This window comes from Pseudorca crassidens, chromosome 17 (genome assembly GCF_039906515.1).
Source record: "Pseudorca crassidens isolate mPseCra1 chromosome 17, mPseCra1.hap1, whole genome shotgun sequence".
NCBI classification, from domain to species: domain Eukaryota; kingdom Metazoa; phylum Chordata; class Mammalia; order Artiodactyla; family Delphinidae; genus Pseudorca; species Pseudorca crassidens.
The window spans coordinates 64,683,951-64,705,336 of NC_090312.1; the positions used below are offsets into that span (position 1 = coordinate 64,683,951).

At 32.6% G+C, this 21,386-nt stretch overlaps 1 long non-coding RNA gene and 1 pseudogene across 1 annotated transcript in view; one reads left to right on the plus strand and one right to left on the minus strand.

Annotated features, from left to right (window-relative positions):
- Positions 1-15,182, minus strand: part of LOC137210308 (uncharacterized) — a 51,476-nt gene extending 36,294 nt beyond the window's left edge. The window contains exon 1 of the long non-coding RNA XR_010936450.1: positions 15,043-15,182. This is a non-coding gene — a long non-coding RNA (uncharacterized lncRNA). The remainder of the gene's footprint in view (positions 1-15,042) is intronic.
- Positions 15,183-17,145: 1,963 nt separating this feature from the next.
- Positions 17,146-21,386, plus strand: part of LOC137210100 (calcineurin B homologous protein 3 pseudogene) — a 35,032-nt pseudogene continuing 30,791 nt past the window's right edge.

Below are 21,386 nucleotides of genomic sequence, written 5' to 3' on the forward strand. Positions count from 1 at the left end.
GTCCAGTTTTCCCAGCACAACTTATTAAAGAGGCTGTCTTTTCTGAATTGTGTACTCTTGCCTCCTTTATCAAAGATAAGGTGACCATATGTGCATGGGTTTATCTCTGGGCTTTCTATCCTGTTCCATTGATCTATATTTCTGTTTTTGTGCCAGTACCATACTGTCTTGATTACTGTAGCTATGTAGTATAGTCTGAAGTCCAGGAGCCTGATTCCTCCAGCTCTGTTTTTCTTTCTCAAGGTTGCTTTGGCTATTTGGGGTCTTTTGTGTTTCCATAGAAATTGTGAAATTTTTTGTAATATTTCTGTGAAAATTGCCGGTGGTAGTTTGATAGGGATTGCATTGAATCTATACATTGCTTTGGGTAGTAGAGTCATTTTCACAATGTTGATTCTTCCAATGCAAGAACCTGGTATATCTCTCCATCTATTTGTGTCATCTTTAATTTATTTCATCAGTGTCTTACAATTTTCTGCATACAGGTCTTTTATCTCCTTAGGTAGGTTTATTCCTAGGTATTTTATTCTTTTTTGTTGCAGTGGTAAATGGCAGTGTTTTCTTAATTTCACTTTCAGATATTTCATCATTAGAGTATAGGAATGCCAGAGATTTCTGTGCATTAATTTTGTATCCTGCTACTTTACCAAATTCATTGATTAGCTCTAGTAGTTTTCTGGTAGCATCTTTAGGATTCTCTATGTATAGTATCATGTCATCTGCAAGCAGTGGCAGCTTTACTTCTTCTTTTCCGATATGCATTCCTTTTATTTCTTTTTCTTCTCTGATTGCTGTGACTAAAACTACCAAACAATGTTGAATAAGAGTCGTGAGAGTGGGCAACCTTGTCTTGTTCCTGATCTTAGTGGAAATGGTTTCAGTTTTTCACCACTGAGGGTGATGCTGGCTGTGGGTTTGTCATATATGGTCTTTATTATGTTGAGAAAAGTTCTCTCTATGCCTACTTTCTGGAGGGTTTCTATCATATATGGGTGTTGAATTTTGTCAAAAGTTTTCTCTGCATCTATTGAGATGATCATATGTTTTTTCTCCTTCAATTTGTTAATATGGTGTATCACATTGATTGATTTCCATATGTAGAAGAATCCTTACATTCCTGTGAGAAACCCCACTTGATCATGGTGTATGATCCTTTTAATGTGCTGTTGGATTCTGTTTGCTAGTATTTTGTTGAGGATTTTTGCATCTATGTCTATCAGTGATATTGGTCTGTAGTTTTTTTTGTGACATCTTTGTCTGGTTTTGGTATCAGGGTGATGGTGACCTCGTAGAATGAGTTTGGGAGTATTCCTCCCTCTGCTATATTTTGGAAGAGTTTGAGAAGGATAGGTGTTAGCTCTTCTCTAAATGTTTGATAGAATTCACCTGTGTAGCCAACTGGTCCTGGGATTTTCTTTGTTGAAAGATTTTAAATCAGAGTTTCAATTTCAGTGCTTGTGATTGGTCTGTTCATATTTTCTATTTCTTCCTGGTTCAGTCTTCGAAGGTTGTGCATTTCTAAGAATTTGTCCATTTTTTCCAGGTTGTCCATTTTATTGGCATATAGTTTCTTGTAGTAGTCTCTTATGATCCTTTGAATTTCTGCAGTGTCCGTCATACTTGTATTCTTAAACTTATATAGCTTATTTAATGGTTGAAAATGTGAATGCTAGGTTTAATTTCACAGGACATTAAATAACACGTGTGGATATACCGGCAAATTCTTTAATCTCTACAGTCCTCAGTTTCCTTATCTGAAAATGATAGCAATAATATTAATTTTAATCAGTTGATGTTAGGACTAAATGAAACAATGAAAGTCAAACAATCAGTACACAGCACATACTCAATGAAATAAATGTCAAGTATTCTCTGTAATTACCATGCTGTTTTCAATTCTCTCTTAACGTTTTGAATAATTTTACCTTAGTTCAGACTTAGATTAAATATAGCTTCACCTAATAATTGTGGGTACTTGATTATCCAAGAGTTGTTGTATTTCTTCTTTCCACACTAAGATTTGCTGTTGGACACCACAAGAATTTGTCCTCATTACATTTCACCTTTTCAAGTTTACATGGCAGTAACAGTGGACATTTTGCTCACTCATTCTTGTAGATTCCATCCTCGATTTTGTAGAAAGAAGTCATTTCTGATGCTCTGGATGAAGGTCTTCAGTTACATATAAATTTGACCTTCACTTACATTTGAAATGTTGTTGGTGGGAATGTAACTTGATACAGCCATTATGGAGAAAAGTATGGAGGTTCTTTAAAAAACTAAAAATAGAACTACCATATGAACCAGCAATCCCACTACTGGGCATATACCCAGAGAAAACTATAACTCAAAAAACACATGCACTCCAGTGTTCATTGCAGTACTATTTACAGTAGCCAGGACATGGAAGCAACCTAAATGTCCATCAACAGATGAATGGATAAAGAAGATGTGGTACATATATACAGTGGAATATTACTCAGCCATAAAGAGGAACGAAATTGGGTCATTTGTAGAGACCTGGATGGACCTAGAGACTGTCATACAGAGTGAAGTGAGTCAGAAAGAGAAAAAAATATATTGTATATTAATGCATATATGTGGAATCTGAAAAAAAATTGGTATAGATGATCTTATTTACAAAGCAGAAATGCAGACACAGGCATAGAGAACAAACGTATGGATACCAAGTGGGAATGGGGCATGGTGGGATGAACTGGGAGATTGGGATTGACATATATACACTATTTATACTATGTATAAAATAGATAACTAATGAGAACCTACTGTATAGCTCAGGGAAGTCTACTCAGTGCTTTTTGGTAACTTAAATGGGAATGTAATCTAAAAAAGAGGAGATATATGTATATGTACAGCTGATTCACTTTGCTGTACAGTAGACACTAACACAATATTGTAATGTTACTATACTCCAATAAAAATTTTTAAAAAATATATTTTAAGAGTTACAGGGTTATGAGACTTCCCACTTGGCTTGGGAGGGAATCAGATAGTCTTCAATTAAGAGAGTTATCGAATGCAATTAGGAAAGTTTCTAGAGTCATAAAAAAGTATATATCAGTCTCTAGAGAGAGGGCGAAAAGAAGCAAACACAGAAAAAACAAACAAAAACACATTTCTTCCTGTCAGCAATAGGTATATTAGCAACTTAAAGTATGGCTTCAATTAGATGGGTAGGTTAGGCATGATGTCATAGAAACATTTTCTGTTGACTCTGATAGGAAAATCCAAACCCTTTCTAAGGTCTATATTTATCACTGTTTTATTTGTTGACAATTTTTATTTAAAATATTAAATTAATTGGTTTCTGAGTGGATTCTTCTGAGCTCCCTTGAGATGTCTAGTTAGGCTTGGCTTATCTGTTGTCTTAATTCAAATCAAGAATAATCCAGATACAGAGCAGTCACCACTAGTTTGAATCTACCTTTGGTTAAGTCTTTTATGAACAGACTATGAGGAAGATGGCTCAGGCCTCAAGGAAAGTAGAGAGATTCAGTGCCAACAATGATAAATAATAGAATAATTTTAACATGAAAATTAAATTAACTTTACCAGGATCAGAAAAAACATGGGAATGAGGGGATCCTTGATACTTCTGTGTGATAGCCCAGAGCTCTAACACTTTGGATTCATCTCTGTAGGTGAAGCCATGAGATCGACAGTAAAGAGAAGAGCCAAAAGAAGAAAAAACTGAGACAGATTTTAGAATTGCATCAAAATTAAAAGAAGAGAAAAAAAATACAAGATGTCTCTAAATAAATGTGATTTGGGTATGTACTGTAATACTTTGTCAGTCATTGTCATAAAGTTTTCATGGCTTTTATTATAAATAAGCATTAAAATGTTCCATTTTCTAGTCTTCAGAAGGAAGGTAAATCATAAAACCCAAAGGACTGGATTCCTGGGGAAAAAAATATTCCCAGAACTGGAGGAAGCTATGCCATTCAAGTACTTTTGCATCCATAATAACAAAAGCTTTTTTTAATATAAGAAAATTATGCAACAAGGACTTACTGTATAGCACAGGAAACTATACTCAATACTGTGTAATAACCTATAATGGAAAATAATCTAAAAAAGTATATATATATATATATATATATATATATATATATATATATATATATCTGAATCACTTTGTTGTACACCTGAAACTAACACAAGTATATTTCAGTAAAAGTTTTTTAAAAAAGAAAGACCAAAAAAAGAGAAAATTACAAAATCTATGAAAGATACAATTTATACTGTATAATTTTGTCAAACATTTTGGTTTCTTTTTTTTTATCTGACTCCCCACTAGAATATAACCTCTTTGAGGGCAGGAATTTAGTGGCTTTGTTCACTGTTTATACTTAGGATCAGTGTCAGGTGCAAAGCAGGACCTAAGGGAAACAGTTGGTGAATGAACTAACTTGTACTTTCAAATTCACTTTAACCCAGTAATCCTTGCCCCTTACACTCTCAGTATCTTGTGAGTCTAATTTTCCTTACGCACACATTAGTATATGCTGTCTTCACATTTTCCACTCAATGGTCAATGATTTTATTCCTTCTTGACAGTCCTGTTCACAGTCCTCTAAACCCCTGCTATACTCATTCTGTCAGATGATTTTATTTCAAAAACTATTCTAATTTTCCTGACATGTTCTTGAATTTTCCTGACATTTGTACACATCATCCACCCATATCTTTTCTCAGATGTAAAGGACACCCCTGTAAGTGTCTATCTTTACACTTCATAAACGTCTGCTGTATCTTCTGATTCCTTGCCTTATCAGTGACCCACTTTCAATCTTATATCCTCCTTGTCCACTTTCTCCTTATCTTTTGTCTATTGTCACGTTCAAGTCTATATTGCATGAGGACTTAGTCCTTCCTCACTCCTTTTAATCAGTTACTTTACTTTCTCTTTTCTTTCTTTCTCCCCAACTGTCTTAGTGTGTTCAGGCTACTGTAACAAAACACCAACCACTTGGTGGTTTATAAAGGGCAGAAATTTATTTCTCAGAGTTCTAGAAGCTAGGAAATCAAAGAAGAAGGCACTGGCAGATTTCATGTCTAGTGAAAGCCTGCTTCTTGCTTCATACACGACTGACTTTTTTCTGTGTCCTCACAGGATAGAAGGGGTAAGGGGGTTTTCTCAGGCCTCTTTTATAACGGCACAAATTCTATTTATGTAGGCTCTACCCCCATGACATAATCACCCAAATCCCCCACTTATTAATACCATCACATATATACAGATCATAGTGTCACCAAATATTTAAAGCAATAATGTGGGTACCTCTTGCTTACTACACACTTACTTATTATTTTTTTTGCAAACTAGCATCTCCTTCAACACCCATCTACGCCAATAAAGCTTCCATTTTCCAAACCCATTTCTCTCAGCCTTGAATAGTTTGTCTGACCCCACATAATCCAGGGGTTAAAGATTGGTACAACACTTTGATAAAAATCAAGTTGTCCTTTGATATTTTCAACATATGTAGAAGTCAGTCCAGCTATTCGGCATGTTTCATTAGGTGATGGATGATATATTGCACCAGGCACATAGCTAAGTCCATTCTTCCATCCACTACTAATTTAACCAAAATTTGTTAAAAGGTGGCAGTGCCTACAGTAGTCCAGGATGATAGTAATGAACACAGAGCTATCCAGTGGGGAAAATGGGCCTTTACTATTACAACAAAGGGTAAAATAAGGTGAGATGCTCACTATAGTAGCATAGGCATTGGGTGCCATGGAGGCATGGAGTATGTAACATAATTCCGTCTGGAACGAGTTAGGAGGCAGCCACAGGCAGGAGGTGGCCTAACACACCAGTGTTTAAGGATGAGTAAGAATTAGCCAGGTGAAATGTTAAGAGAAGTGGGTGAGAGATTCAGACATTAGTGTGATCATATGCCCTTGACTATTCATAACTCTTCATAAACTCCCCATTACTCCTAAGAAAATTGTAAATTCCCCAAACTGGCATAGGGAGTACCCACAATGTGCTTTCCACTTGCCTTTCTGCACATCCAAATGTTCTCTGCAAAATAAATCATTTACAATTTTCTAGACCAAAAATATGCTTTCTCATTGTGTTTTTGCTTCTCAGTCGTTTTGCCCATGTAAAGCACCCCGTCAAATACTTACACATTTTGAAAAGATAGTTACCAGTTAGTGCCCCTTTAATTACCCGTTCTGAGGTAGTTATTTCAATACTATGATATTTTTCCTTTCAATTTAATAGACAAATCACACATTACCTAGTTTTGTGAATGTCTGTTTTCATGAATTTTCTCCCAATTAGCTTATGAGCACTTCATGGTAAAGAACCCTACCTTAGCTATTTTTTGTGTCCCTCACAACCTAAAGAAACAATGCCTTTAAAACATTAGCTTTTCAATAAATTGTGGACCAACATATAGCTTGATCGATAAATTTTCCTAAGAAATACAGTTCTGGTAATTTTGTTTTAGTTAAGAAAGTAGTTCAAAATTTTTGCCCTAGACCTCTGTGATTTTATAAAATTCTTGGTTCGCTACTTCATTATTAATCTAACACAGCATTACCCTGAAAACAAACTGGAAATGTTAGATTCACTACAAAAGCCAAGGACTTGCAATGAATCTCAGTATAATTACCTCATATAATTTTTGCAACAGGATACAAAATGTGCCATGGTGGAAAATATTGCTTATCACCCTGGAAAGGCAAAGTGCCATATTACTCAAGATAAAAACTGCTTTTTCTTAAAGGGGCCCCAAATATTTAAAGGGAAGAAGCAAAGCACAAAATGTTTACTCAGTTTACATTTTACTAGGTACATTAAGGAATAGATTCTTATGGTAATAGCTAAGAAAAATTATATTAAAAGTTTTGGAGAGGGAGGTAATATATTTTCAGTCCTAGCCATTAATTTTAGACAATATTTAATCTATAAAATGTAGAGAAGAAGCCTGTATTTGTACTCAGGTTTGCTGTAGGCCTCTGCTCCTTTAGTAAAACCTAGAACTTCCAATAATACGAATGGATTTTGATACTGTACTTTAGTTTTAGATTTTATAGGGGCATCAAATTACCTCTCTTTGATTTGGCTTTCCCCTAAATGCTGAGTCTATGCCTAAGTGTCCACCAGAGGCCAGGCAGTGGGTTTCTCTTAAAATGCGACATGTCTAAAAGATGATAGCTGACTTAATAAAAATTTCAAGTTAGAAATGTCATAATAAGCATGTGTTTTCATTCATAAAGTATGTCTTGAACACACACAAACTATCTTTTGTCATCTGGTTCTGCCCTTTTCGAAATTATTCTCTGCTGTTAATTAGAAGTGACTACACTTTGATTAATCTCAAACATGTGTCACATATAAATGATGTGGAGAGCTGAATTCAATATTTTTCCACTTGGAGTATTCATAGTATTCATAGAAAGGAGACAAATATATTTTTAAACCTATTGGCAATCTGATATTATCAAACTAACAGGACGTTATCAATGTAACATATTCTAGTTTATTTGAAGTATTAAATTCACAGAAGAACCTAATTATAAGCATATTTTAGATTGAAAATGTAAAACTGAAGAGGACTTCTCTCTCATGTTGTTATGCTTCAGAAACTCTTATTCCTGGAATCTGTTTTTTCACCTTGAGAATTCACCTGATCTTGGTCCCTGTTTGGTTTTTTATTTAAATCTTCTTTTGACAACAGCTTCCCAATACCTGCAGACTCACAGTAGACAAATACACATGGATTTTGCTTAGAGAAAGTAAAGGTTCAATTAACAAGGGAAAAATGTCTCTTTGACTTAATTTGAATTATCATTATTATTATAGGATATATACTAAAACACTCATTTTTCAAAGTGCTAATTAAATTTCCATAAATATACTAAGCCTTTAACCACATTATAAGAGAAAAATTATATGATAAAGTAGTTGTGATTTAAGAAACAATGATTCCAGTTAGGTTTTTCTGTTCAACTTTCTAACCAAAAATGGTTTTCTTTCTTATCACACAGGCTGCAGTAATAAGTGAAATATAATCCTAATTAATTTTTCCTACAGCTGTATATAAATCAATAGCTGCAACATCCCAAAGGAAACACACACTGCAGTCCTCCGTTTTTCTAATGAATGCAAATAGAATGACCTTTTTCTGACAACTATGAATATTGTTCCACAATTTTACCATTAAAATTGCTGCTATCAGCAACTCATACAGCAAACATGGAGACTACAATAGTTGTAAATAGTTATTCATTATGGTAAGAAAGGAATGGAAAAAAACTAAGCCTAAGTTATTCAACTTTTAAGCCTCAGCCTGATTTTTATATTTCATTTTTTTGTTTGTTTGTTTTCCACATATGATCATAGCATTTATTTGTACTTCTTGCTCATTGTAGATTTTTTTAGTTTTTTAAATTATTTTAAATTTAATTTTTATTTTATATCGGAATATAGTTGATTTACAATGTTGTATTAGTTTCAGGTGTACAACAAAGTGATTCAGTGACACATACATATATGTCCTTTCTTTTTCAGATTCCTTTCCCATGTAGGTTATTACAGAATATTGAGTAGAGTTCCCTGTGTTATGCAGTAGGTCCTTGTTGATTATCTATTTTATATACAGTAATGTGTATATGTTAATCATTTTGATATGGAAATTCTGTCTTACATGTAACCAGTCATCACTTAAATTCTTTCTTCTCTATTCCAGAAGAAAATAAATTAATTCAATGTTTTATATCATTTAACTGAGAGGTTCAATATTGAAATATTTTTGCAAATGAAGTAAAATCTCTCAATAAATAATATTATAAGGCTCTAATTACTATATTCAGATTATTAGGAGACTGTGATTATATTCCACCAGAAATACCTCTGTGGAAAATCGTATTGGTGTCCTTACCCTATCAAGACATAATACTATTCATGTAACGAGCATGAGATGAATTTAGAAGCTATGAAAACAGATAATGACGTAAGGATGACACCTATGGGAACCTGAGAAAAGGTAAGGAGTAATTCAATGGCATTTTTGTCCATTTTGACTGAAGAACCACTTTATTTCAAAATGCAATAAAATTGCATGTACTTATGCTAATGCATATTCAGTTTCCCATGAAACTTCATTATAGCCATGAAGATGTCTCATTAAGTAGAAGTTAAACTCAAATCTTATAAGAAAAGTAGTTAAGTGTGTTAAACCTAATTCTGCTGATAATAGATCTATATACTGGAAACTCCTGTTGTTCACGAGAGTCAAGAATACAATTTGCCAATAGAATTCAAATACTCATGAAAAATAAGACTCCTCAATTTGCAACAAGTTTCAAACAGGAACTCACAACAAGAGTACTCCATTTCCACAAAATTCCAAAAATATTTCTTCCATCCCCTATTCTATGATTAATTTATATACCTCTGTACAAGACTGGAAACCACTATCACATAATTATTTGATATCCCAAATATGTATTAGTTTATGTAGACTATATTTATAGAGAAATATTAATTGTCTTTGGTAAGTAGTTGTACCACTATTTTCATATAAAGCCAACTTACTATACTTTTAAGTCGAGAGCTGTTTTAAACCCCATTCAATTTCTTGAAACTGTTAAGAGAGCTTTTCTGTGAGTGTGGTTTGGCAATATCGGGCATAGATGGCATTTTTTAACTGTATTAAACTATCTCCACTTGATGACATCTGAAGATGTCTATACTCTCACACCTGTAATGCTTTCATGTTCAAAATGAATCCCTGCTACATCTCACTCAATATTGATCTTTAAGGCATTTCTCCCAATCCTTTTCCCAGTGTGGTCACTGAACACTATCAGAGTTCAATAGGAAGATCAGCTGCTCATCCACTTTTTGCTAAAGCAATTTGTATTATGGATTTATTTTAGCAGTCTACAGTGGCAGTTGTTGTTTTTACTATTTAAATGCTTTGATTATCTGACCTTGCTTACTTTATCTTTCTAAGTGCTATGCATGGGCTTTAAAATTGATCAATAAGTGGGGATTCCTCTACAGGATTATGCTGAAATCAATCTCAATTCAGACTTTTTGTATTTTATGTTTATTACTAGATCCGTCTTAATTGAACTCATTTTGGTAAATAATTTTAAAACCTGTACTTGATTACAGAGGTTAAGCATCTTCCAAGACCCACACACATTATAAAAATAACCTGTATTCTTTATACATTATTTTATTCATTCTTTTAATGTGAAGCAGGAAAGAATTAATTCCTAGATATTTTATTCAAATACCTTTGCATTATAAATAAAATATCTATTCCATTAGAAGAAAAAATGTAATTACATATATATGTGAATAACTGAAAAATCTTGAAATACATTAATGTGCTATATTAATTGTGATAACTGTGGAACTTCAACAAGCACTGTCTGTATGCATATTTTGCACATAAAAGTGTTTATAAGACTTTTCACAGAAAATATTAACACTCCCTGGAAGAAAAATCAAAGGAAATTCTCAATATTTGTACCTTTGAAAGTCAATGGGAAACAAGTTATAAGATTGTTGAATATCAAAAAAAATAATATTCAGTGTAACGAGAAAAATTTTTCAGTTTCACATTCTCACTACTAAGATGGGATGCTTTACTCATTTTTTTGGATTAAAAGAGAAGTAAATTAAAACCTTAAAATGCTTTGAATACTTCTTAACTCAATCTATGAATTTTATAAATTCCATATTAATTATTAATGATTTTGAATATAGATAAGATTCCTAAAATTAACTATGTAAGACATAAACATTAAAGAATATGAACTATATTGCATAACTATTAAAACTTGTGCTAAATTTTTGGTCTAATTTAATTATATTTCGTGCCTCTGGGTGTAGTCACATGAAGCTCCTGAATTTTATCTTTGGATCAATTTATTCTAACATTAGATTTTTCAAAGTCATAAATAAAAGAAATGCAGATGGGAGTTAAAAAAAAGGAATTGATGTCATCTTTTTTTAATCTCATTTCCAAAGCCAATCTAATGTCTAAATATCTCTGTCATCAACTCTTACATAAAATTACAGTGAAATACTTTCTACATATGTAAATGACAGTATAAAATCTGCAATTTTTTCCAGCGACCAAAAATGCAAGCAGTAAAGAACTCGAGGTAAATAAACATATGATTATATACAGAAAATGTGCAATATTTTCACCTGTGCAAATACATGTTTTGCTTAAATAATTTAAAAAACTTTCACAGGACTAGAGAAATATCAAATATATCCAATAGGTATATATTCACATTTTCAGACTTTGAAATTATTGGCCAAAATGATTTAATATTTAACAGCTTTCATTTCAGACTAAATTATAGCCTATTATTACAATATCTTCTGCTGCTCACATTAAATAAGATGTAAATTATAAGTGAATAAAAACAAAGCCCTCACAAGATAATTCATCTTAAGAGTTACATGTATGAAGTTAGGGTAGGAAAATTAAGATTCCTAAGCACAAAGAGAATGAGGAAGATAAATAAGAAGTTTAATTACCAAATAGTTGCCATAATGATATTTCCATAAACTGTTACAACCAGTTTTGTTCCTTTCTACTGTTTGTGGTAGAATAACACTTGAGAGAAATCATTTTCCAGAAAGTTTTGCAAATCTGTAGATCACAACCTTGGCAAGACATATCCATACTTTCATACTTTTTTCCTCAAGTGGGTAAATGTTAAGAGAGAAGAATCCAAGTTTCATGATGCAGCGACACAAAGCTGGGAAGTGAAAATTATGTTACAGTGGAGTCTTGAAAATATGACTGTAAAAGTTAATCAATAAAATGTCTATTCCTGTCTATTCACTGGAGGCCCCAGCTGCATAGCTCCACTCAATCGATACTACAAATTATTACGATTTCCAGGTTCCCACTGGACATTCAGAACAAATCTTTCAAGTGTAACAGGCTTGTACTGAGTATAAGGTGTGTGTTCTCTTCATTTAGTTCAAAAAGAGGAGGGGAAAAATAAAATCTAAATCCTAGGTGTTTTTTAAAACTTCAGCTTTATGGAACCAGTAACTTACAGGTCACCTTTTAATGTTAAAAAATCTTCCTTTTGATTGCCAATTTTTTTGTATGCTTCTTTTTTAACTGTTTCATATTTAGTTAAGAAATGACTTAACCTAGTAATAGATTTTGGTGATATAGGAAACTGGTTAATTCTGAATGATTATCCCAAAATAAATGAATGAAAAATAATTTTGAGTTAAATACTTATCAAAAAGTCACTTGGATACATTATCACTATTAGAGAGAGAAATGTACGGGACCCTGATTGACAAATATTTCAAATTGTAGCAGATCCCTTAGAATATACATTCAAGTTATTGTTTTCATGACTTATTCCAATGCATTTTAAAATCATGTTTGAGGTGTTCCATTTTTTCTATTTTTGTAAAATAAAATCATAATTTCAGAAATGAGTTTCTCTTCATCTTAATAAAAGTTTCAGATTCTTTTTTCTAGTGAGATTCTCTGCTCTTTGCAGGAATATTCTACTGTGATTGCAAATTCTAGAAACTACTCAAGACCTTAAATTTATGCTCCATACATTTTGTTCCTGAATCTTCTAGTCAAAATCCAAAGACTTTTCCAAATAAAGGGATAACTGGTTAAGGGAACTAACTATAATGCTTGCATGCCTTATGACTTATGACACCTAACATGGCCTTTCTTTCTTCTGACTGGAGAGCACTATGGTGTCTGGCACTGCCCCAAACCAGATCAATTGGTAAATTTGATCAATTCATGCCACCTGTCGATTGAGTGGGAAAAAAATCAAAATAAATAAACAGAATTTTTTGTTTGCTAGGCCAAAAAGGCTTTGATTTTTATTTGACATTTAAACAATAGTATATTTTTTCACATATCATAGAAAATATATAGACACGTGTATCTAGCATGTTGGCACATCCTATGACAATGTATGTTGAGGCTATATTTGAAAAGAAAGATAAACCTGTTTCTCCTAAGAAACCATTACTGCTTTGATTATGATATTTATCAGTATCTTTAAAATTTAACATCTTCTTATGTCAATAATATTTCTGATTTATGACTTTTAAAATATTTAATTGCTAAAAACCATTTCAAATAGACTTCAAAAAAATACTGTTACAATTATAAATACTCTCTGAGATGATATTTGTATACCTTGACAGCAGTTTCACATTAAGGGTGAAATATCATACTTAATTTCATGATCAGGCTGTGTTGTAAAATAAAATAGATAAATATAGATCAAGCATATAGAACTTAAGTTTGATTTTTATTGTAATTTAACTGAATGAATCAGTGTCTGGTGTATTTACTTATAAAATTCAAGATTGAAAGCAGATCTTTGCATGCCAGTTTTCAGATCAAAAATGACATTTTTTGTGGGTCAGAATAACGTGCCTTTATAGTAATGTTTAACTGTAGAAAAAATGTTGGCATTATTTTAATAACAATAAGAACATCAAAAACTGTCATTAGTTTTATATGTGTTCACAACCATTGTTATATATTTCATATTCTCTAAATATATCTTAAGCATATTATTGCCCTAATATAAGTTTGCTTTTTAAAAGACCATAATATTTATAACAATAGTACATTACTGTAGCCATTCCCAAAGAAACTTTGCCCAATATGCTTTTAATCCTTGGTACCAATTTCTACCCTTTAATATTTGTTAAATGTGGCTTTTTTGTTGTCTGTGTTCTGGCATCTGACTAAAGTTACATTAATGGCAAACAGCATTTATCATAGTGTTTAATTTTATTTAGAAACACATAAAATGTCATCCTAGATTTTATAATTATTTTTAGGGTTTTGTCATATTAAATCATTGGATTAAAACAGAAATAAATTGCTCATGAATAAATTTCAAAAATTTTACTTTTACGTTTTAATATGCTTTATAAACTATAAATCAAAAAAGAATTTTAATGTTTATCATATGTAAGATTTTGAAATCCTCTTGATAGATATATCAAGATAAGCAGTAAGTAGTATAAGTTTAGACTTTGACTTCCAAAGATCGGTTAATATCAAATGCACATTTTTAATTTTGGCCTCAGGACTGTGTTCAAAGGTATGAGTGACGAGGGAATAAAAAACATTAGATGTGTATGCTTTATCTAACTGCAATTACTCAATTTAACCAAAGTTCAGTGAGTAAAGTGTAATTCTTGACAAATAGAGACAGAGAGAGGGACAGAGAGAGATTCATCTGGGCTATGTTACTTTCACAATTATTTTTAAAAACAGATTAAGAAAATGAAGCAAAAGGCAGAGAAGATAGAATACTTAATTACCAGAACACTCAAAAAAAGAAACTAACGTTTATTTGAATAGTAGATGACAAAATCTGAGAACATTGCAGAGATATAAGAATTACATAAAGATTTAAATGATAAAAACAGAAATTAAATACTAGGTGTTTCACTAAGAACAATTTTCATGAATGTTTCAAAACAACATAGATCTTTATTACTTTTCATCATAGTTCCTTACATGCCTCAATGGTCTGACCAAACATTTTCTACTCTAAATGTCTCTCAATTTAATACTGTCTTGCTTAGAGCTGCTACTTTAACAAAAAGAAAGGCAACAAGAGCCATATGTAACCTTTGGACTCCAAAAGGAGAAAGATGAGAATGCCATTGGCAGATAGGTGCTACAGAAACACAGTGTATTCTTTGCCTTGAATCCTACCTTGAACATTTCTTGATAGTTAACAAGAAAGTTGACTGCCACGTCATTACTCAGAATCTGGAATAGGACAGTTACCGTTTTCAATATGTGCCGTTTCATTTAAGAGATTTTGGAAATTTAAAGTTTATCTATTTTGGAACGAACAATTTATTGAACAAGCTAGTATATTTACACATAACCTTTTGCAAGACAGAGAGAATTAAATATTTAGCAGCTAAAGTCAAAAGGACTGACTTGATTTCAGTTTGTAAAGTAAAACTTTTTGAAATACTAAAAAACAACTCACTTGTAATCATTTTTTTCTTCTTCAGAAGCAATAATCCCTTCTGTCACTGTCTTCAGCTCTGCCTTGGGTTTTCTACTGTTCTGTTCTTGGCGAACTGTTTCTGCTATTTGCTCAGTTAGCTGCTCTTGAGTAGCTTTCAAGCTGGATTCCATTAGAAGAAGTTTTTCATCTTGACTGGCAAGTTCTTGGGCTGAAAGATAAAACAAGAACATTGCCTTTTAAAAAACTAAGCTAATGTGTTTTTTTTTCTTTTGTTTTTGGTTTAAATTTTATGCAATGCAACTTTGAGGAAGATTTAAACAGATCCTTCTTGTCCAAATACAAGCTCATGCATTCAAATGTTCATATTCCTTTATTTAAAACACAAGTAAACAAACGTATGTATGAAGAGATACAAGATGCGTGTCAGTAATCTCGAGTTTATAAAACATTTGAATTCAAAAATTAGATGTTTTAATCAGACAACAATTCCCTGAGCTTATTTTTGAGACTTCTGCTGCTACATAAGTGTATTATAAAAGAAGAACATTAATGTATACTTTTCTTGTTCTTTCTTTAGCATAGGCCTCGGGTATATGTATATATGTTCATATAGACAAAGACTGATACGTTATAAATTATGCCAAAATGATGGCTCTCCACTGATTTATTTTCATGTATAATACTTATGAAATTTAAACACTTTTTCAAGGTCATCCAATAGATGGCAGTCTTTCATTAGACCAAAGCAGACTTAGGCAGTATGCTTCAAGCTCTCAAAAAATAAGTGATTTAAAGACAAAGACATTTTTCCTTTGTTCTTTGTTGACCGTATTCCTAGAGATATATATCTGTATATTTTATTCGCGTATTTCCCGTTTATAAAGTATTTATCTGTTTTTTTCTTTTCAAATTTCTTCAAAAACATATTATCAATTTTAAATGTTTTCAGGTTTTTAAATTTTATTTTTAATCACATGTTTGGGTATATATTTATATACATTGCTAAATAGTGTCTTTTTAGAGGTATTCTTAAATATAACTGGATATATAATTCATTGCATTAAAGATCATGATATTTTATGAAAATTAGTAATTTCAATCTTGCAGTTCAAATGAAGAAAAAAAAAAGAAATACTTTTAGTATCTCCAGATCAATATAAATAGAAATGGAGAAGGTCATATTTTTTCAAGAAAAGCATCTTCCTTTTTAATGATTCTCATTTTATGTCTAAAAAATGGTGTTTATATTAAGCTTCAATAAAGTTGGAAACCAAGGTATTACAGTCTTACATCAGAGGTATCTTTTACAGCCAACCTCATAAAGAAGAAACTCTATATAAATATTCTGCATTTATCAGTCATCTTTGAAGTTGAATGATGTCTCCCTTATAAATTAGATCTAAGAATATCTGATTCTCAGTTTCTTATTTATAGATTTTGAGCAACTGAGTGCTTATATTTTAATAAATATGTGCATACATGTTTGCTTTGTTTACTTGCAAGTATTCAAAATGACCAGTTTTGCCCCAGAAGAAATTACAGCATCTACTATTTTTATAGCTTAAACCTGCTATATATTAACAGTTTAAATTTGTGTCTCAGGAAACCACAGAGCTAACGCAAACAGCTAAATATTTAACAAGGAAGAATGCATCATCTAGAGCTCATCTTTATTAAATTTCAAATACATTGAAATCTCTCTGAACAAATGAGTAAAATGTTTAATAATTTCAACACATGTTCAAGTATGGGGAAAAATCCAATAAAGATTACAACAAGTTCAATTTCAAACTTTTTTAAAAAACCCTTCAAGGTTAAAAATATATAAAGGCACTTTAGCTTTCCCTGCTCTTGACCAATAAGAAAATGTAATCAAGTAAAAACAATCAATATTTTCATAGTGATATGTTTTTAGCATTGTTAATGTAGTTGCATAAGTAAAGTGCAATGTTTCATTTTATATGCCTTTTCACCTTCCACAGTATACATATTTCTTATGAAAAAAAAAAAACCTTACGCCAAAACTTTTTAAATAAGGAGAATTTTCAGACAGTGAAATTGAGAGGTTAACGGTCATTAAGTTAAAAGGACTTTGAGCAATCAGACTATATACAAACGATTATGGATATAGGTATGTTTCAGGAAGTTTCTTGTTTGAAGAACCTACCTGTACCAATAGACTGACTTCAAGACTACTTGAGTAAACTTGTGGCACATATACAAAAAAGACCTTTTATCAACTATGTATGATGTGAATTTTCTACGAAGTTTTGCCACTTCAAACTGACTAAGAGATTTATGTCCCACAGTTCTCCTAAGAGTCTACTCTAATTCATTATATGCTGGTTAAAAAGGGGTAAATTATTTTAAGTTTACCTATGCCTTGGACTTGAGCCGGAGTTGATCCCAAGCCAGAGGCGCTCGCAGCTGCATGCTTTATTTACAATCCCTTTGTCAGACTTACAACTGCCCCAGGCTATAACATAGTGTACCTAATGTTCAAACTGGCAGGTAATCTTATGTCAAACATACTTCTTTGATTTAAAGTGATCAATAGATTCTTGTAAAGAGGTAATTTCTCTGATGTTTCCACCTTGCCTTTTTTACAGGTGATTCACACAAAAGCCTGCTTATATGATGTACGAACAATAAACAGAAAGCTATAATCATGTTTTTTCAGATGTTTCCGGTGCACAACGATTTTGGATCGATACACTGTGTAATACAATTATCTGCAATGATCTGGTTGTATTGAAAAAGAATTTGCAGGAGACCTCTAGGGGGTTTTATCCAGAAACACGTATCTGGCAACGTTGTGAATAGTGGAAGGAAAAATTAAGGGGTTGACGATGGCTGTCTATTATGTACCCAGTGACTTCATTCAGATATTATTTCATAAAAGTATTACACCACAAACTTTAGTCAAACAATAGCTCACATGTAATAAAGATAATAATGCTCATAGCTTCATACTATTTATTTACGTGAAAAAAAAACTTAGCAAACATATAGACTTCTAACTATAGAGGTTCAATGTTGTGTGAATATTATGCATCACAGATTATAAGCACAATTGATTACTTATTTATGCTATGAAATAATAAATTATATTATTTCTATCTTATCTAAGTTATGTAAATACTAGCGTCTGTGAAATACTTTGATATCTCTCCAACTACATTTTTTTTTACTAGAATGTTAAGATTCTAGGCAGAATATCAATTTGAACTGTTTAAGAGCACTATAAAATATGCCCTTTATTTCAAGCTTCTTTTTTCCCAAATGAAGATTTGCAAAATCAGGGAAAAAGCTAAGATAGAAGAAAGTCTGTATCCAAAAGACATTACACAGTTTCTGCAAAGATCTCTGTGTGTGTAAACAACTCAGTTTTGTTTTTATGGTTCTTTGGAAGATGTTGACTCTTAGCAGCCTCCTCAAAGCCTGAAAAGATCCACATTTTCTATTTTGAGCCTCTAATCATATACATGGAACATGAAATTCTCTTTTGTCAGGCTGAACAGATTTCCGTACTGGTGAAGCTCACAGTTTCGGGTACACTGGTTTCTCTCACAAAGCCCTGCTCTATGCAGATTCGGCAGGTCCCCACGTGGCTGCTGGAGACCTGCTCTGACGACTAGGAAGATTGCTCTTCGCAAAGCTTCCCTCCCTGTAGATCCTGGGATTTTCTTTCAGTCTCCTGACCGCACTGTCTAGGCGCCTCCCCCTTATCCACTTTGACTTTGATGGCTTCCTGTGCCTGCAGGAGACCAGCTTCTGACTTTCTTAGAAAGTCCTATTTTTTTGCGTATTGCCTGTGAAGACAAAAAGCATTCCAATAGCGCCTTTTATGATGGACTTTTTATATTGCATCCTGCTATTTTGAGCTATAGGATACTGGAGATTATACAACTCCTCATTAGCAACTGGGTCAAGTATTCACATCTTTTCTAGGATCAAAACCTTAAAGGGACTTTCATTAAAAAAAAAAAAAAAAGTCAGTTGGAAGATTCACCCACCATTAGCCTAAATGAAGTGTTAATCAATACATAAAGTTTCCAAGACTAAAGAATACTATATCCCATGATTCTTAGGGAATTAAAAAGGAGACTTGTTAGATCAAAATGAATACTTTCTCTTTAAACTGTAAAGAAGAATTTAATGAATACAAAAAGTGTATTTAATCTCTTAGAGTTAACACCTATATGGCTCTTTCATTCAGCTCTAAAGCAAACTACACTAATGTGACACACAGGGAAATCCCTTCACCATAAAGATAATTATGATACCCTCCTAATGACTTCTCCACAACACTTGAACTAATTAGCTTTAGAAGAACACAATGTTTGTCACTTTCTTTTTCAATTGTATTGCCTTTCTAACAGCACCAGGTCTCAGCTTTAAATTTGAGTGAGGAAAGAAATAAAAAATAATCGAAGGTTAAAATGATAAACTAATGTGCTTCCTTAAAAGAAAATTCACCAAACTTTACCGGTGCTGTTTTCATATCCATCAATATGGTATTCCTGGCTGTTTTTTTTTATTGGCTCCCTGCCACACCTTGACACTCTATCATGCTCCATCATGCTTCTTTAATCTGAATATTTAGTGTTCTTTCATGTCTTAATTACAGCAAATTGCGGCAGAGTTGGCACCATTTCTTGAAATTAATCCCAGAGTACTTTGTTTCTGTCAAGCAGTCAAAGCCTTGGAGAATAATAGTAAATGTTATTGCAGATCTAAATTTAAATGACTGTCTATGTATTTAACTTAAGCCTTTAATTATTCGTGCCAAACTGTTTTTGGTTCAAATGTTAAACATTATTCATTGAGAATGTAGAATTAGATTAGACAGTTAAAACCTGCAGACATGTTTGGCTATAATTTTAGCACAACAATTATCTATATTAACATATTTTCTCAGGTGTACAAAACTTAGTAAATGGCATGTGATATCTTCTTATGAATATGTATTTCAATGTTCCATTACTTCTGTCATTATTAATAAAAGGTATGGATTTAGGTCCATTTGATTCTAAATGGCTTTTCCCTAACCAATTGTTAAATTGTAAGCCCAACCCAAGAATGATTTGGTATTACTATTGCTAATAGTCTTTAAACAATTCAACATAATGAAGCACTTCAAAAGTTCTTACAAACGTAAGAGTTATATTGTTTTGTTTGTTTTCTATGGAAAATTTAAAAGTCCTAGAACTCTCAATGACCAATTTTTCCATGCCCTTATTCTGAGCAGGCTGTACAAATATCCAGAGTCAAAAAAACAAAAAACAAAACAAAACAAAACAAAACAAACCCCTACGTTATAAAAGTTATAGGGCTTCCCTGGTGGCGCAGTGGTTGAGAGTCCGCCTGCGGATGCAGGGGACACGTGTTCGTGCCCCGGTCCGGGAAGATCCCACGTCCTGCAGAGCGGCTGGGCCCGTGAGCCATGGCCGCTGAGCCTGCGCTTCCGGAGCCTGTGCTTCGCAACGGGAGAGGCCACAACAGTGAGAGGCCCGCGTACCACACACAGACACACACACACACACGCACACACACACAAATTTATAAAATAATGTTAGCTTTAAAAGTACTAGGAAATAGAATTCATTATTCATCTTTTATGTATATATGTTTAAAGATTTAGAAATTGGAAAATTCTGGGATGTAGAGACTACCTATTTGTTAATTAGATTTCAGATAATTGATTTTCACCCTAAATTTTGAAAAAGGAAAACTATTCTTAAGAATAATAAAAATTGCATACATTGTAAAGTGAATATATTTTTTAGTGAACATAGTAGGAGACTGTGTATTACAGTGGTACACTTAATGAACCCCCATCAAGAAATGAGCTCCAGGTAGATCAGGACTTTGTCCTATTATCTACCTGTGTGTTGCCAGCTTCTAGCCCAGAGTCCTATATTTAGCTCTCTATACAATAAGAGCTTAGTCAATTGAATTGGATAGATGGTGTTAATTTCACCTGTCAGACATGTGTCATTTTCCCCACTAGGAAAAATGTGTCGTTTGCTTTGCCTCTGAAATACAAAGTGAATAGGGAAGGATTTACACTTACAGTTTTGGCAGATTTATCTTCAAGCCATCTACAGGGGTAAGTTAATAAATACTGCTTTTTTATTTAGTTTTAATATCTATCTAAATGAAGCTAGATGGCATTTCTATTACCAACACTTGAGGTATATATTGAATTTAGAGACAAACGAGAGAAAGATGGATTCACAAAATTTATGGTAAAATAGATATTTCTCAATAATTCAGAAAAAATGTACAAAGCAGTGTTTCCAGTTCTGTCTCCTTATCAATAGCAATGCAATTTTTAAACAGATATCTGTTTCCCCCAT